The sequence below is a fragment of the Gigantopelta aegis genome, chromosome 2 (genome assembly GCF_016097555.1).
Source record: "Gigantopelta aegis isolate Gae_Host chromosome 2, Gae_host_genome, whole genome shotgun sequence".
NCBI lineage: Eukaryota > Metazoa > Mollusca > Gastropoda > Neomphalida > Peltospiridae > Gigantopelta > Gigantopelta aegis.
In genome coordinates, this window is record NC_054700.1 from 19,434,167 (window position 1) to 19,453,523 (window position 19,357).

At 39.7% G+C, this 19,357-nt stretch overlaps 1 protein-coding gene and 1 pseudogene across 1 annotated transcript in view; one reads left to right on the plus strand and one right to left on the minus strand.

The window, feature by feature from the left end:
- Positions 1-19,357, minus strand: part of LOC121382427 (inactive polypeptide N-acetylgalactosaminyltransferase-like protein 5) — an 83,008-nt gene that overhangs the window by 48,906 nt on the left and 14,745 nt on the right. The window contains exon 2 of the mRNA XM_041511978.1: positions 3,463-3,668. The gene's annotated coding sequence lies outside the window, so the exon portion shown is untranslated. The remainder of the gene's footprint in view (positions 1-3,462; positions 3,669-19,357) is intronic.
- Positions 1-19,357, plus strand: part of LOC121387642 — a 50,300-nt pseudogene that overhangs the window by 789 nt on the left and 30,154 nt on the right.

The window sequence follows — 19,357 nt, forward strand, 5'->3', positions numbered from 1 at the left end:
TCTTAATATTTGTAAGAAGCCCAAACTGGATTTTGTCTTCAAATAATTTCATACAGCTTCTAATATTAGAACGACCAGAAACACGTTTAATATACAGCTTCTAATATTTTATGCAGAAAAATATATTTGATATGTAATTACAATCGTTAAAAAGTCTCTTTTGGTCGACAACATCTTAAAAATTGCAGCAAACTCAGGAATGTCCCTTTAACGTTGTTTTTTTTTTCGTTTTTTTCTTCGTTTTTTCTGACAGCTTTCAGGGTAAAGTTGCTATTCAAATTTGTTTGTTTGATGACTATGAATGCATACGTCAATTTTGGACTGTCACTCTAGTACATAATAGATATGATATGATATGATATGATATGTATAGATATATGTGTGTGTGTGTGTGTGTGTGTGTGTGTGTGTGTGTGTGTGTGTGTGTGTGTGTGTATATATATATATATATATATATATATATATATATATATATATATATATATGCTTCCCGTTTTGCCTGTATAATATTATTATATAACAAGACATAACATATATCCGTTGTTAATGCGCACTTACAATCGACGTCCGATGGGTCATAACACATATTAAAGGGACACGCCCTAGTTGTTAATCATTACGCCGTTGTTTTTCGCTATTAAACCCATTTTTTCACAAATAAAATTGCACTTTACTTACCGTTTATTATTTAGAATATACATTTCCATTCACCTGAAGTGTTTTTTGGTAATTCTGGTAATCCTGGTGTTTGTAATACCACAAAATGCATTTTTCGTATTTCTTAAAAAGCCACGTGCCTCTGAGAAAAAAAACGTTGAGCAAACAAGGTCTAATCTATTTTTAGAGGGGATATTCACATTTCAATGTCGCAGACGTTGGTATACCACGTGACCGTTATCATTTTGGTTCGGTTTGTTTTCTCGTGCACGGTTCGCGCAATCAACATCCGATCTGTTGGCCGTTTGCTTGTTGTTCATTTGTGAGGTTTTTCTTCACAGTTCGTGAACATTTTCATTAACAATAAAGTTCAGACAAATAGGTATCTCAATACAAAACGTTACAAATCCTTAAAACCAATACTTTTGCTAAGTCTTACGATATCTGGAGAGGGGATACAACCTTGGGGGGTGTGGGTGGGGGACACAAGCTATATTGTTACCTTTATTTAAATAGAGTAGAGAAAAACAATCTTACATTTTCGTCCTGGGGAGGGGAAGTGCCTCTCCACCCCTGACGACGACGACGACTACTACTACCACTACCACCCACCACCCACCACCACCAATGATAAACGGTGCATCTAATTGCTAATAACAATAGGTTAGGCACTAGTACCCGGTTCCGAATAGCGAATGTAGGCCAATTGCGGTTTATGCAAAATATATTTTAAAAATGTTATTTCAAACACTGTAGTATAGTCAACATGGTCAGTGTCGTCTTATTCCGATTCAAGTATCATGATTGCTGCAGCAGCCACTTCAACAGAAGCACCCATGTTCGTAAAGTAACTTCCTGTTCCAAACTCATTCCGTTCGCTGTCCAGGACAGAACAGTTGGAACATGTCCAGGAGAGGTGAAAGGAACGCACCCCAAGTCTGTTCGCATTCTGTGAAATTTGTCGTGACGTAGGCATTTTTGTGCTTCGAGCGACATCTAACGGTGACATCAGAATACTAACTTTCAAAATTATTTCAAGCAATTGGGACATGGGGATCCCATGGGATTTATCGATATAAAACCTGCTTTTTCACTCCATTTTATAAAAACGTGATCTAAGTGTGTTACAGGTTTGTAGATTAACCAAAATTATAATTTATTTTCGCTGGATGGAACTAGGGCGTGCGGCTTTAATATCATTAGTCTTGGTTAAAAATAGCCGACTGCTGTGTCAATATTGTTGTTTAATGTTTAAACAAAATGGTAGTTGGTTCGCATCTCAGTGGCTCTCTTTTTGTAACCTTTAATGGGGAGGTGAGAGGTCACTATACCGACTTAAGTCTCACCAACGAAAATCAACTAGTTATTAAGTCTTGTATTCGACATAAAAGGTGTCGTTAAACAAAACAAACTTTCTTCTCTTTTTTTTTCGACAAAACAGTCCAGGTAGTTGGCGAGTGTACACAGGACAGCGTGCGTGAACCTTAATTATATAAAATAAAATTAGAGAGAAAGATAGACAGATTGATAGACATACAGACAGACAGAGACACAGGCATGCAGGCAGGCAGACACACAGACACAGAAAGATAGATAGACAGGCAGAGAGGGAGAGAGGCATGCAGGCAGATAGATAGAAAAACAGATACAGAAAGATTGATAGACAGACAGACAGACAGACACAGCCATGCATGCAGGCAGGCAGATAGACAGATAGAAAAACAGATACAGAAAGATTGATAGACAGACAGACATAGAGAGACAGTCATGCATGCATGCAGGCAGATATACACACAGACACAGAAGGATAGATAGACAGACAGATAGACAGAGGGACACCGGCATGCAGACATGCAGACAGATAGACACACAGACACAGATAGTTAGATAGACAGATAGTTAGAAAGAAAGACAGTGTGAGAGACAGACATACAGACAGATTGATTCATTCATTCATGTAGATAGAGAAAAGAGAGACAGAGAATGATTAATTAATTATCGGCTACTGGATGTCAAACATATGATAATTCTGACTCGTAGTCATCGGAAGAAACCCGCTACAGTTTTTCTAATGCAGCAAGGGATTATTTATATGCATTTTCCCACAGACAGGAAAGCACATACCACTGGCTGGAACTAAAAAAAAAACAATCAGTTGAATGGATCCAGGTGGTTCGATCCTGCGACGCAAGCACCTCAAGCGAACACTCAACCGACTGAGCTAAATTCCGCCCCAAAGTCAGAGAAAGAGAGAGAGAGAGAAAGAGAAAGAGAAAGAGAAAGAGAAAGAGAAAGAGAGAAGAGAGAGAGAGAGAGAGAGAGAGAGAGAGAGAGAGAGAGAGGGATGGACGGACGGACGGTTTGGTTTTCACCTTCCCACTGAGCTGTTAAAACTTTTTCTTGGTGTAGTGTAGTGTGTGTGTGTGGGGGGGGGGGGGGGGGGGGGGGGGGGGGGGGGGGGCAATACCGCATTACGCCACCGACCAGGGCTGCGTTCAGCCACACCGAACAGAAAAATGTCCGGCAGAGACTGGTTTATGCGCTTCACTTTTAAACCAAATGGCCACGTCGGTAACATATAAAATAGTTCGCGAATGTTAGCAAAACGTTTGCTGGCTGAAATTAGGCCAGGTCTATCCCCATACTGACACACACACACAAACACACACACACACACACACACACACACACACACACACACTCACACACACACACGCGCGCAAAAAATGTCATTACATATAAATACAAAACATATCGCACGCCGTCCTATTATCTATCATATTATAGAAGTTATATACAACATACCTGTACAACCGCACTGTCATCGTATGGTACACCTTAGTCCTTACTCCAGAAATTCAGGTCGCTCTGTAGAAGTTGCTTCTTTCCTTACTCCCATCTACTGGTCCTCGGACTCACAGTGTCCTCCTCATCCAGAGCTTGTATTAGAGAGGCAACTCGACTGTCGCGTGCAGTTTACCGCCAGCGATCTACAAGAATCACCAGTCCCGCTGGTAGAGAGAGAGAGAGAGCCGTTGGAAAGGTGACAGTTGTCGTGCGCGCTTATCGATTAATCAAGCGAAAACCTCCGTGGAGCCATGGATTTCTTATTTTCTCTTCTAGTGGGGGTTTTTTGCGTGTGTTTTTGTTTTCCACGGGACAGTTTAAACAATCGAAGAAAAGTTCGGCAAGGTGCCGAAGTACCAAACACCTACGTGGCCCGTGTTTGTGTGTGCGAATGTCTTTGGAAAGGTGAAAAGTGTGAAGATTATTGGAATTATTCAGAATATTTCTTTGATTCAAGAGAAAAAAATCGTGTTATCGAATAATGGCTTCTTTTTTTCTCTCTCTCTCTTTTCTTCTTATCCTCGCACATGGTTTTTTCTAGACTTTTCCTCTCTGTTTTTTTTCTCTCGCATACGCTTTCTAAATACTAGTATGTCTTTGATTAAAATACACTGTACTTGTCGAATAATGACAAATGTTTTGTGGTTTTCATTTTCTCGCATGTGCGGGTTTTGTTTTTGTTTCGTTTTTGTTTTCTAGACGTTTTGCTTTTTACTCGCATACGCCTTCTAAATACTAGTATGTCTTTGATTAAAATATATTGGGAGTTGTCGTATAATGACAAATTCCCTTTTCTCAAACATTTGTTGGGAGGGAATTTGCATTGCTGTTTGTTGTTGAAGGGCTGTGGGTTAGGGCGGGGGCGTGCGTACGTGCGTGCGTGTGTATGGGTGTGTTTTCCTTGCAAGGGCACTTATTTGTTAGGGTTGGGTTGTGTGTGTTTTTTGGTGGGTTTTTTTTTTTTTTGGGGGGGGGGGTGGTGGTGTTTTGGGGTGTTTTGCGGTTGTTTTTTTTTGGGGGGGGGGGGGTTATTAGTTGGTTCGTTGAGGTAGTTTTTAGAGATGTTTTTTTTATTGTTTTTATTGTTTTTGTTGTTATTTTGCTTTTTTAAAATGTTTCAGAAGTCACATACACATAAGACTCTTGCACCTCCACGTGTGTATTCAATCACTTCATATGATGCTAAGATGTCAAGAAATTCGCACAATTACCCAAAACAGTTTATTCGAAGGTTACTGTTTCTTTGTAGAGTTCTTTATGGGACTTTTATTTGTTGCTGTTTCTATCTAATTATCATGCACTGCCATTTCGGTTTGGTACCAAATCAAATTTGTGGTGTTAAAGTTCGACACGCGCTAGTACATTTTAAAGGACAAAAAGCTATTGACGTTCTTGTTGGTAGTAACATCGTTCAGGTGTGTGTGTGTGTGTGTGTGTGTGTGTGTGTGTGTGTGTGTGTGTGTGTGTGTGTGTGTTTCTGTGTGTGTGTTGTGTGTGTGTGTTTCTGTGTGTGTGTGTGTGTGTGTGTGTGTTTTCAGTGTGTGTGTTGTGTGTGTGTGTTTCTGGGTGTGTGTGTGTGTGTGTGTGTGTGTGTGTGTGTGTATGTTTCAGTGTGTGTGTCTCTCTGTGTGTTTGTGTGTGTGTGTATATGTGTGCATGTCTGTGTACGTGCGTGTGTGTGTGCAAATACTGTCATCTATTCCAAATATGATAAATGCATTCATTTAAGTGTGATTGTTTTGCAGTGTACGTTAGAAGTTGAAACCAATATGGAGTAAAATACAAATGCGACAACGACGTTTTGTGAAAAAGGGTGTGTTCGTACAAATGAGAGACTATATTTTGTCTTTCTTATCTGATTTTACTGATTAACGCCTGTCAAGTGCCTGGAGGCATGAAAGGCCTAATACTAAATACATTTACACAATTGCTATGCTGAATGTTTTACTGGCCAATTTTGGTATTTAATATCTGTAGAAAAAAAAAGATATATATATATATATATAATAAAATATCAGTTGTTTTAAAAATGATGTCAACTTTATCGGTAGTGGCAACTGATTTCGACTTATAGAACCCAATGTATATTTATCCTATAACTTACCCATGATATCCATGTCATAAACCCATGTGCTAATTTAGTTTATTATCCACATAGTTCAAGATATTCAGGGAAATATAACCAGTATGACACACGTGTGTCAGAATGATTTCACCTGCACAACAAATGACGTAATTTGGGGAAACGACGTCATAACTTAATCATTAATGCCGCTTCCCCAGTCTTAAATCTATCTAAACGCTCACCAAAATGACGTCATTTTGGAAAATGACGTCGTTTTGTCGTCTCTTTCTAGTTATGTTTTAAACGTTTTGACATGGTTCTAGCTTGATATTCATAAAAATAATATTTTGGATAATGTGGATAATAAAGAATATTGGTGTGCAAATTTAAAGGTATATGCAAATTTTCAAGGTCTCTAGGTAATAATGTGTTGCTATGAATGGGTCATTTGTTTTTTTCGAAGCCATCTTAGCGCTACGAAATCGTAAAACCGTCGTAGGTTGTGACGTCACTACAGCGCACGCCATAGTGACGTCATAGCTTACGATAATTTCACGATTTCGTACCTAAGATAGCTTCGAAAATATGGGCCCTGGACCCATATTCTCCAAGCCATCTTAGTCACGATATGTCGTAAATCCGTCGTAAGTGACTGCGACAAATGTCGTAACGTATTTTCGAAATTGTCGTAACTCCAAAATATTGTAAATACATCATAGATCCTACGACAGGTTCCTACTTGTCGTAGACTGGAACCAATATGGCGCATTACTGCTTATTTCATGATAATGACGAAGATACAGCTCCCCAGTTTTGTAAACTCGAAGTATTTTGCCGTCAAAACTTTAAAACAGTGTATTGCAACCGTGACCTTTGATTGTTACGCTACCAATTTCAGAAAATTTACCAATCGATATAATGGGGCCTGATCGGAATTGTTGAAGAAGACACAGGTGTAAAATGTTATATGCACCTAAATAATGTATCGGAAAGCCCAATTTTTTTTTACCTTCTTATAAACATTGTCACAGCAACAGTGTTTAACGTAGCTAGTTACAGCTATAGTTCTTTCCACAGGGAACGCCTTTTTCATACTATGAAATTTACTATAAATCATTTATACGCGATTGTTTTCTAAACTGCACACACAAATAGTCAAAAAAGAATTTATTTCCAAAACACTTTTACTTTTCTTGTTAAGTAAAACGCAGGTAACCCATATTTGGCGGGGGAGGGGAACCCACACTATGTATGTATGATTTTATAAAATTTAATAGTTTTAAAAAAGGTTTGATTGGGGGGTGGGGGGGTTGCATGACCGCCCCCCCCCCCGCCCCCCCCCCCCCCCCCCCCCCCCCCCCCCCCCCCACGCCCAGATCGCAAAACAAACCAAATCAAATAAAATCAGTTCATTCATAAGTACATAAACAGCACCTTAAAATTATATTACACCCATATTATGTCTTGTTTGGAAATGAGGGAGGTCTCCAAGCTTTAAATATTTTAAAGAAAATTGTGGGGTGTATGGTTTAGTGTTACAGGGGAAGGGAGGTGTCTAATTTTGACACAAATATTTGAACGGCCCCTTAGGCTGTATTCATTTTCCTTCTTTGATTTGTGATTTTTTTTTATTAAAGTATAAAATTAAAGTTTTGTTTTGTTTAACGACACCACTAGAGCACATTGATTTATTAATCATCTGCTATTGGATGTCAAACATTTGGTAATTTCGACATAGTCTTAATGAGAAAACCCGCTATATTTTTACCATTAGTAGCAAGGGATATTTTATATGCACCACCCATAAGCAGGATAACACATACCACTGCCTTTGATATACCAGTCGTGGTGCACTGGCTGGGACGAGAAATAGCGCAATGGACCCACCGACGGGGATCGATCCCAGACCGACCGCTCATTAAGCGAGCGCTTTACCACTGGTCTAAAATATTCATAATCAAATAATAGTCTAATCATTGTTAACAAGGCAAACAGAAGAAAAATAGAATGTTGGACTTCTTCCCCACATCCGATATTAAAATTTCCACTTCTGTGGAACATTAGTTTCCCTTACGGGGCCTCTTTGTCGGTGGTTCGGACGCTTGCATAGTATCCATTCTGGAAAGTCAGCTGTACAGAGATGACATTTAGAGGGAATTTCCTTGATGACGTCACCGAGAAAGACCCCCCATCTTTTCTATCTCCACTTAATGAGAGTTCCCATTTTTGTTTACGACAAATATCGTAAATCATGACACACTAAGAAAACTTTACGATACCTTCGAAAATCTGTCGTATCTTAAATCTACGACATTCGATATGTTGTAGCTAAGATGGCTTCGAAAATACGGGCCCTGTATACCTGAGCGTAACGTTTTCCATAAGATTTAGATAAAGTGCGTGACGTCAAAGTAATGTGTGCCAATCGTGATGACGTCATATTACTGGTAGAGGCGACTTTAGTACTGTAATGTACTAAATATCAAATGTAAATGTTATTTTAGAAGTGTTATATAATAATTGTTTCTCATTTTTTAGGAATTTATCGATGTATAAAAGTCACAAATGGTATAAAATCGCGTAGCGTAGCGAAGCGATTTTATACTACATTTGTGACTTTTATACATCGATAAATTCCTAAAAAATTAGAAACAATTCTTATAATTACAAACAGTACAAGAAGTGTACCTTAAAACACTCAAAAATAATTTCTTTCGTTCTTACCGTCAACCATGTTCTGTAAATAAGCGTAGGAATACATGTATACATACTATTAGAAATTGTCCGCTAAAAATAAAAATAAGTATTGAATCAACAAAAACAGTGTATATATCTTTATTATAACTTCTTTTTAAAAAATGAAACAATTTCATGTGCAGATTTGTCTTGTGTTTTTCTATCGCAAAGTGACCTTGATATTAACTTTTGTTTACGTGTAGTGACTGTTGGTGTTGTGCGGTTATTTCGATCTTGGCCTTCCGTGATGACGTATTTTTTATGAGGTTTATGGAAGGATAACGCTTGGTTTTTTAGTGACGTCAGCCAATCAGAATACAGTAAATCGTATAAATTCGGAAAGTTTGTAATTATAAGACAAATAGAATTCGCTACTCGTGTTTTTTTAGTATCTAAAATATCAACTTCGTTTAGTTAAGTGGTATTTGTCGAGGCTCAGCCGAGACAAATACCGATTAACATAGACTCGGTTGATATTTTCCATATTAAAAACCACTATTGACGAATCAGGCCACTACACCTTCTTCTCTCTCACTAACCACTTACAGTTAACAACTAACCCACCTGGAGTATCATTAAACAAATGTTAATTTAATAATTAAATAAAGATACATTTTATTCAAATTTCTTTTAAAACGTCTATGGTCAAATAAATGTTCTGGAAATGTGCTATGGAAGAAATATATCATGGCGTTACGTGTTTTCGATAGGAAAAGCAAAAGATATTAACAAAAAGCGAAAGATGTTATCAAAAATTAGGAAAGATGTATATAACAAATATACCATTTCATGGTGTGTTTTCCAATACAATTGTTATGTCAACTTGATATATGAAAACTAATTTTTCACTTATTGCTTCGCAATTCGACATAAGTGGAAATCAGTATATATCTCGAAAACACGCAACGCCATGATATTATTATTATTATTATTATTATTATTATTATTATTATTACTACTGAAACAAGTGACTCCCTCGTTTTCGGCTAAAATCGATGTAATGTTTAAAATGTAATATTACAAATGTATTACCAACCAATTGTATATATGACTGATTGTTTTTATATATCCCAAAATTGTCGTATATTATAAAGCTCCCATCCGCACCCACTCTGAAAAGTTAAAGTTTTGTTTTGTTTTGTTTAACGCCACCAGTAGAGCACTGGCTATTGGATGTCAAAATTTGTTATTACGTAATACCTCTGAAAAGAGACGAAAACAAATCCAGTACATTATAATGTTCATTAGAATGTGTTCAAAGTTTGCAGAGGGGCATCAATTGAGCTTGATAAAGAAGTGAAAGAATATATACTAATTTCCTTACACAGTTGCTGGAGAGAACACCGTGTGCGAATTTTGATATCGCATAGCGATATCACACAAGTGACGTCAAATCATACCATCCAGTGAGATAGCCAGCCAACAACCGAACGTGAATATTATGTTGCCTTTACGTTAACTAGGGCTGAGTTCAGCCAGGCCGAGCAGAAAAAACCCCGTTACCAGACTAGTTTGTGCGTTTCACAAAAATAAACGAATCGCACTGAGGACCCTGGACCAGTCAAATATTTCGCGAACGTTAGCGTTGCTTGGTGTCGCTGAATCCTGACAGGACTACGTTTAGTTAGCTGTTTTTGTTAAACATTTTCCAACTATTTTGAATTACTCCTGAAGTAGTAACTCCATTTAACGTAAAGCGTTACAGTCTAGCAAGCGTTAGCAGAAAATGGCTGACTGAACGTATCCCTGAAACTGATTGCTCTGTGACGTATACACTTACACCGTAAATAAGTCGGCTCAATGAATCACCGAAATAGATCGAAAAGCGTTAATGATTACTTTCTGGAACACGTTTATAAAATAGATTTCAGGGTAACATTTATATCCCATTTCGGTCCATTTCGGTCCGTTTAGATCAATTTCGATGTTCCGTCTTAGGTGGAAAAGGCAAAGCTTTTTTTAATTCTTTTTTGTTTTTTTTTTTTTTGGGGGAGAGGAGGTAACTTGTTTTTGAGGATATGCAAAAAATAAAATCCTGCACTCGTGTCCGTCATATAATACATATCGAACTCGCTTTTGCTCGTTAAATACGTCATCAAACCGCTCATTTTAAGATCAATGGTATCTAACGGCCACTCGTGTTGTAGTATCTGTGTATTATATACACTGGTTAGTCAGCACTATACGTCAAATAATGATCGGGAACACAAACCCTGGAGAGAGAAAATTACATGCGACTTTGGTACTACCGGGATGGGACGAACCACTCTTGCATTGAAAGCTATGATTAGTGTACCATCGAGCCCAGTCTCCAATGCTAAAACGGTGATTATTGCCTTATCTTGGTCTCGCAGTTAAGTGGTCACTTTTATGTTATATTGGTTTCAAAAGACCAGACGTGAAGTTATGCGGCAGCACAGCGCAAATAATGTGAATGGTTATCCTTGTGGAATATTAGTTTAGAACCGATGATATAGGAGGCTCGTATAAAAACGAAATATGGGGCAGCTTAGAGCAATAGGTCATGGGTTTTTTTGTTTATAGAAGATATGTAGAAATGTTATTCATAGCCACCACATCTGTTAATTACAGTCACCGTTCTTGTCAATCACAGCCACCATACCTGTCTATCACAATCACCATACCTGTTAATCACAAACTCTCCTGTCAATCACAGCCACCGCTCTTGTCAATCACAGCCACCATACATGTCTATCACAATCACCATACCTGTTAATCACAAACACTCCTGTCAAACACAGCCACCGCTCTTGTCAATCACAGCCACCATACACGTCTATCATAATCACCATACCTGTTAATCACAAACACTCCTGTCAATCACAGCCACCGCTCTTGTCAATCACAGCCACCATACATGTCTATCACAATCACCATACCTGTTAATCACAAACACTCCTGTCAAGCACAGCCACAACTATTGTCAATCACAGCCACAGCTCTTGTCAATCGCAGCCACAATTATTGTCAATCACAGCCACATATATTATCAATCACAGCCACCCCTCCTATTAATCACAGCAACACTCTTGTCAATCACCTTTATTCCATCAGAGCCATCTTTATTGTCAATCACAGCCACCACTCTTGTCAACCATAGCCATCGCCCTTGTCAATCACAGCCATCGCTCTTGTCAATCACAGCCACAGTTATTGTCAATCACAGCTCTTGTCAATCACAGACACAGCTCTTCTCAATCACGGCCACAGATATTGTTACTCACAGACACAGCTCATGTTAATCATAGCCACAGCTCGTGTCAATCACAGCCACCCCTCCTATCAATCACAGCCACACTCTTGTCAATCACATCTACTCCATCACAGCCATCATTATTGTCAATCACTGATATCACTATTGTCAACCACATCCATCACTATTGTCAACCACATCCATCACTATTGTCAATCACAGCCATCACTATTGTCAACCACATCCATCACTATTGTCAACCACATCCATCACTATTGTCGATTATAGCCACTATTGTCAACCACATCCATCACTATTGTCGATCATAGCCATCACTATTGTCAATCACAGCCACAACTAATGTCAATCACATCCATTACTATTGTCAACCACATCCATCACTATTGTCAACCACATCCATCGCTATTGTCAACCACACCCATCATTATTGTCAACCACATCCATCGCTATTGTCAACCACATCCATCACTATTGTCAACCACATCCATCGCTATTGTCAACCACATCCATCACTATTGTCAACCACATCCATCGCTATTGTCAACCACATCCATCACTTGTTAATCACATCCATCACTATTGTTAATCACATCCATCACTATTGTCAATCACAGCCAAAACTATTGTTAATCACGGCCACCAATATTTTCATGCACAGCATCAAGGTCTAAGCCATACCGTGGTTTCACCAATCAAGCACTTGTGAGACGTGGTCGATACGTATTAAGCTCAATGTAGTTGATTTAACACCGCGGTCGATTTACCAAACTAACGATCGGACAGGCTATAGGCAGAGACGTTGTCCTATAGTCGTAAAAACAGGTTAGCGCATCAGAGGAAGGCTCAGGCAGACAATATCCGGATTAGGGTCCGTTTACACGATGTCGATCTAGCAGACTGCCGGAAACGGTAGCGAAGTAGTTAAGCTAGCTCGAGTCACTTCCAGCCACTATACTCTTTTGGCGGACCGTTCAAAACTGCGCCTAATAGTCTAATTTCCTTCTCAAAAATGCGCACCATTTCTCTTTGACTTCATCCTTCGGGACTCACAAATTCCACAGCACCAAAGCACCCTCGGCCTGTTACCAACTCCGGTCGGACTGCCATGTGCTCCCTTGCACCTGCCAGTGCAAGCGACACCTGCGCCCAGGACAGGCGTGCGCTACAACAGCTTGTTCTGAACGTGCACGTTAAATTCTCTGACCTGACCTGACCTCCAGCCCTTATTGCTATTGATATAATTACCCCCACAGATCATTATCAATAAAGGGTAGGGCTGGAGGTGACTCGAACTGTAGTTAAGCTTGTACCTGTAGGTACTGGGTTCGCTCTCCGGTACCGGATTAGTGCAGAACGAATTTTATCGGTTTTATAAGTGGAAGTGTAAGACTCCAACACCGACTTCCATGTCACTATCTATAACAAGTATTAATTTACTCTCCTGGTTAGGTAGCTTAGATAGCTGAGATTGGGGCCCAGGACAGCTTGCTTGAACCTTGGTTGGATACAAGCAGGCAGATAAATTGAAATTAATGAACGATTGACCGAGAGTTCGTGACCCTGAGCGTATTCTGTGTGAAATAATGTTGTTGTTCTTGCTGCTGCTTCTGCTGTCAATGTTGATGGGGTTTGTGTTTCTGTGTGTGTGTGTGTGTGTGTGTCTCTGTGTCTGTGTGTGTGTGTCTGTGTGTGTGTGTGTGTCTGTGTGTGTGTGTGTCTATGTGTGTCTGTGTCTGTGTGTGTATGTGTGTATCTGTGTGTGTGTATGTGTATGTATGTGTGTGTGTTTGTGTATGTGTGTGTCTGTGTGTGTGTGTCTGTGTGTGTGTCTGTGTGTATGTTTGTGTGTATGTGTGTATGTGTATGTGTGTACCTGTGTGTGTGTATGTGTGTGTGTGTGTGTGTGTGTGTGTGTGTGTGTGTGTGTGTCTCACGCTGTCGCTTTTTAGCTATAGTCCTGTCTTTAACTACAAGTATGGTTGCATATTACCACGCCTAATCAGATGATAAAGTAATTTAGTCTAAAGCCAGGTGATAGGGTTAGTCGCTTTGTTTATAGATTTGAGGTTTTGCTGTAAAATATATTACTGAAGATTATACTTTTGAATAAAACTAAAGAGAGACAGACAGACAGACAGACAGACAGACAGAGAGACAGGGACAGAGACTGAGAGAGAGACTGAGAGAGAGAGAGAGAGAGAGAGAGAGAGAGAGAGAGAGAGAGAGAGAGAGAGAGAGAGAGAGAGAGAGAGAGAGAGAGAGAGAGAGAGAGAGAGAGAGAGAGAGAGAGAGATAGAGACGCACACACACACAGAGGGGGAGAGAGAGACAAACAGACAGACAGAGAGAGAAAGAGAGAGAGAGAGAGAGAGTGACAGAGACAGAGAGAGATGCAGAGAGGGACAGACAGACAGACAGACAGAGAAACGGTGATACCCTTGTCAACGTGAAGGTCTAAACTTGTAATTGTCCGGAAATGAGAAATTTCGAGTGAGAGAGACGAAATCGGCAAACTAAAGAGTCCAATTGTCACTGGTATATTAATCACAGAAACAATCAGCGATCAGTTTATTAACATGCTGGGCTCTTGTTCAGAGCTAACAGATCTGCTGGAAAACACGTATAACCTGGGACATAATAGCCGAGAAGATAGTACAAGACAACACGCCATCCATAATATGTAAAACATCAAAACAACTCAGTAGGTGGCATGTCATTGTGTTAGTCATATCTGCGGAGGCGGACTAAGGCAATTAAGTGACGTGTTCAGGAGGTTGAACGCTCGCGAACTATTTAACTGGAGAGAGAGAGAGAGAGAGAGAGAGAGAGAGAGAGAGAGAGAGAGAGAGAGAGAGAGAGAGAGAGAGAGAGAGAGAGAGAGAGAGAGAGAGAGAGACAGACAGACAGACAGACAGACAGACAGAGAGAGAGACAGACAGAGAGAAGAAAGAAAGAAAGAAAGAATGAAAGAAAGAAAGAAGACCATAGCATCACACTATCAACACAACTTTGTCACAAATCAATTATTTTTATAAACGAAAAACATTAGTAAATTTGATTTCATCATAATGCTTGCAAAAATAATTTTCTAATTTTCGATAGCGGAGAATTCGCCACTCTCATCACGGAAAATCACGAGACTATTTAAAACCCGAACATACATCATGGTAAACGTAACAAAACTGGGTCGATTGATCGTATACAGTTGGACTATCAAACCTGGAATAACTGAATATCAGACTCGTCTTGTTGAATTATGAGAGAAAAAAAACCCTAATAATTAGTTACTGTCTTTAGATACCAGGCACAGAGAAACATATAAAAAGACTGTGACGGTACATGCTCTTAATTTCTTTTCGCCTGTGGCGATATTAATTGTTTTAGAGGACCGTGTGCAGTTCCAAATGCACTTAGCCCAGATGGGCAACTTGTTACGTGATACCTTTGCGCGACGGTCGTCGAGCTTTTCTAATACACACCTAGCGCAGGTTTGGAGGCCATGTGGCCAGTAGTTACGTAATAACTCCGCTAGTGCTGTTTATGACCAGGGGATTGCTCGCGGAATGGCGACAGCCAGTCTGACGATCAGAGAAAAATATGCCGGCGTGGTGGCTGTGGAAAATCACATGATACGTGAGGTACCGCCTTGTACCCCCAGGCGATATTCGCTGTCTGAGAGTTTTGAATAAATAGCTAGGATTTTAGATATATCGAGGAGAAACATAGGAAGGCTTCCAGGGATCATGTCCGTCCGGACTGGTAAATATTATATTTTCTGCTCTGTGTATAACCTTGATGTGATTGATGTGACTTTAAATATTTTAATACTGTATTATACCAATATTATTTAGACGGTGCTGCCGGTCATCTGACGCAGTAATACTGTAGGCTCACTGTTCTATATATATAAAGCTTAGCCAGTCATCCTAGAGGACCTAGGTAAACTGTAGGTTATTGTCTTTATTGTGATAGGTACCAGTATTAAGTCTGTATTACAAGGTTATTGAATGAGTAGTTAGGGTTAATTAAAAATTAACCAGTTAGGAATAGAGTTGTAATTCCTTTATTAATTAAGTTCCCCTGGAAGCGTTTCTCAATTATCACACGTTACTGAATGAGTAGTAAGGCTTAATTAAAAATTAACCAGTTAGGAATAGAGTTGTAATTCCTTTATTAATTAAGTTCTCCTGGAAGCGTTTCTCAATTATCACACGTGTGGGTGTTGTGTCACGGTGAAGTGATTAGCTTATTGTGTAAACTAGACACCTAGAGATTAACTAATTAAGTGATCAGTTCTGGGTTGTTATTATTTGTTGTTGTTAATTAACTACTGCGGCAGTACATTTGTCAGCGTAGGTTAATACAGATTCCAAAGTGTATTGTGTTTTTGTTGTGTTTTCTAGTGAACTAAACGTGCTATAATAATATATACTTTATATAAGATCTTATCTCTGATCATACCTAGACGAGCCAGCGGGTATAACTGCCTGTTACAGAGAGATCTAATAGATATACAGTTAGGAGAGATATTTGGACAATCGTGTTTCATTCAGTTACGGGTATTATAGGATCCCCGTGACAAAGACAATAGAAGTAGATTACAATGACGGCAGCTCTCTCTCTCTCTCTCTCTCTCTCTCTCTCTCTCTCTCTCTCTCTCTCTCTCTCTCTCTCTCTCTCTCTCTCACACACACACACACACACACACACACTCACTCTCTCTCTCTCTCTCTCTCTCCCTTCTCTCTCTCTCTCCTCTCTCTCTCTCTCTCTCTCTCTCTCTCTCTCTCTCTCTCTCTCTCTCTCTCTCTCTCTCGCTTTGTGTGTCTCTCTTTGTCGCTTTTTCGCTATCTTGTTCTCTTTCTTGCTCTATATCTCGCTCTTTCTCTGTATCTTTCTCTCTTTCACTCCCTCTCGTTCGCTCTTCCTCTGCCTCTGCCCCCCGCCCCCCCACCGACCCCCACCCCCCAATCTCGCTTTGTGTCGCTTTCTCGCTCTCTCCTCCCTATCGCTCACCCTCATGAACCAACAACTAACAATTAACTCCATTTTAGGACATTTCAGATAGCTGAGGTGTATTACTTCAATCTTTATAGATATAGCTCGAAATCTATTTCAAATAAATTAATAAATGAACGAATAAAAGAAGAAATAAGATTCAATCAATCAAGTACACGGATAGTTAAATGCATGAATTTATTAATGAATGAACGAATGACTTCATGAAGGAAGAAATTAACGAACGAACGGACGAACGAAAGAAAGACATGTTTTATTTAACGATGCACTCAACACATTTTATTTACGGTTATATGGCGTCAGACATATGGTTAAGGACTACACAGATATTGAGAGAGAAAACCCGCTGTCGCCACTTCATGGGCTACTCTTTTCGATTAGCAGCAAGGATTCTTTTATATGCACCACCCCACAGACAGGGTAGTACATACCACGGTTTTTGATATACCAGTCGTGGTGTACTGGCTGGAACGAGAAATAGCCCAATGGGCCCACCGACGCCGGATGGGGATCGATCCCAGACCGACCGCGCATCGAGCGAGCGCTTTACCACCGGGTTACGTCTCGCCCCTACCGGACGAACGAATATGAAAATGAATATAAATATGAATAAATATGGATGGTTGGATGAATGAATGAATGAATGAATGAATGAATGAATGAATGAATGAACGAACGAACGAACGAACGAACGAACGAACGAACGAACGAACGAACGAACGAACGAACAAATGAAATATGGTTGGTAAGAGGGAGCAGGATTTAACTCCGTCGGTTGAGTGTTCGCTTGAGGTGCCTGGGTCCATTTAGCTGATTGGGATTTTTCCCGGTCCAACCATGGCACCACAACTGGTCGAGGTGTATGCTTTCCTGCTGAATTAGGAAAAACGTTGCGGGTTTCATCTGATGACTACGTGTCAGAATTATCATATTATGTTTGACATCCAGTAGCCGATGACTATTTAAACACGTGTCAGAATCACCAGAGGTTTGACATACAGTAGCCGATGATTAATTAATCAATGTGCTCTAGTGGTGTCGTTAATCAAAACTAACTTTTAACTTTCATCCAAGAGGAGGGATGTTGATCCTAATGCACACTGGTCCGTATCTGAAGTCGGGGAAGTAAGATTACAAGATAAGTTGGGGGTTGCGGGATCATCCTCTGATCCCTCCTGGTGAGATTGCTCTCTGTATGGGTCACTCAATTACCTTACGCTGTTTTATCTATTGCTGTATTGGGATAACTCGGACAAGAGGTATAATCTGTTAGCTCTAGGCTCAGAAACACTGTCTAGAATACTAATAAATGGCGCGGATATCTTTCCCGAAGAGCATGCTACTGCACTTGTTTAGATAAAATCATTTTTAAATTCCACTGCACGGAACTCCGGTCTATAACTACAAATATGGTTGCATATTACCACGCCTAATCAGATGATAAAGTCATTTAGTGTAAAGCCAGGTGATAGGGTTAGTCGCTTTGTTTATAGATTTGAGGTTTTGGTGTAAAATATATCACTGAAATTTATATTTTAGAACAGGTTGTCGAGGGTAACGAAAGAGAGACCAACAGTCAGACAGGCAGACAGGAAAGAAAGAAATGTTTTATTTAACGACGCACTCAACACATTTTATTTATGGTTATATGGCGTCAGACATGTGGTTAAAGACCACACAGATATTGAGAGAGAGAGAGAGAGAGAGAGAGAGAGAGAGAGAGAGAGAGAGAGAGAGAGAGAGAGAGAGAGAGAGAGAGAGAGAGAGACAGAGAGAGAGAGAGAGAGACAGAGAGAGAGAGAGAGAGAGAGAGAGAGAGAGAGAGAGAGAGAGAGAGAGAGAGAGAGACAGACAGACAGACAGAGAGAGAGAGAGAGAGAGACAGACAGACAGACAGACAGACAGACAGACAGACAGAGAGAGATAGAAAAATAATTTGAGAGAGAGAGAGGAATAATGACAGAGAAATAATGACAGACAGACAGAGACAGAGAAATAAAGAGAGACAGACAGTGAGGGTCTAAACGGTTTGCCCTCCTGAACATGCCTGTGTCATTTGATATTTACTAGTGGTAATTAAGTAAAAAAAGAAAGATAACCAAAAACAAACAAAATGAGACAGAGAGAAAGAAAGAAAGAAAGAAAGAAAGAGAAAGAAAGAAAGAAAGAAAGAAAGAAAATAAATCATAGTATCACACTATCAACACAACTGTATCACATGAAATGTTTTAAAAAACATTAGCAAACTCGAAATCATCACAATGCTTGCAAAAATACATTTCTAATTTCCGATACAGCAGAATTCGCCACTCTCATCACGGAAATTCACGAGACTATTAAAACCCGAACACACACAGGTACGTCGTGGTAAATATAACAAAACTTAGATATCGATGGATCGATTGATCGTATACAGTTGGACTATCAAACCTGGAATAAATGAATATCAGACTCGTCTTGTTGAATTATGAGAGAAAAACCTAATAACTAGTTACTGTCTTTAGATACCAGGCAAAGACAAAACATCATGTAAACGGCAGAAGTAGATTACAATGGCGGCAGCTCTCTCTCTCTCTCTCTCTCTCTCTCTCTCTCTCTCTCTCTCTCTCTCTCTCTCTCTCTCTCTCTCTCGCAATGTCTGCTTCTCTCTCAATCCCCCTTCTCCATTTTTTCTCTTTCTGTCGTATCCTCTCTCTCTTTCTCTTTCTCTATATCTCGTCTTTTCTCTCTTTCTGTAGTACCCCCACTCTCTCTCAATCTTTCTTTCTCAGCCTCTCTTACTCACTCCCTTCCTCCCT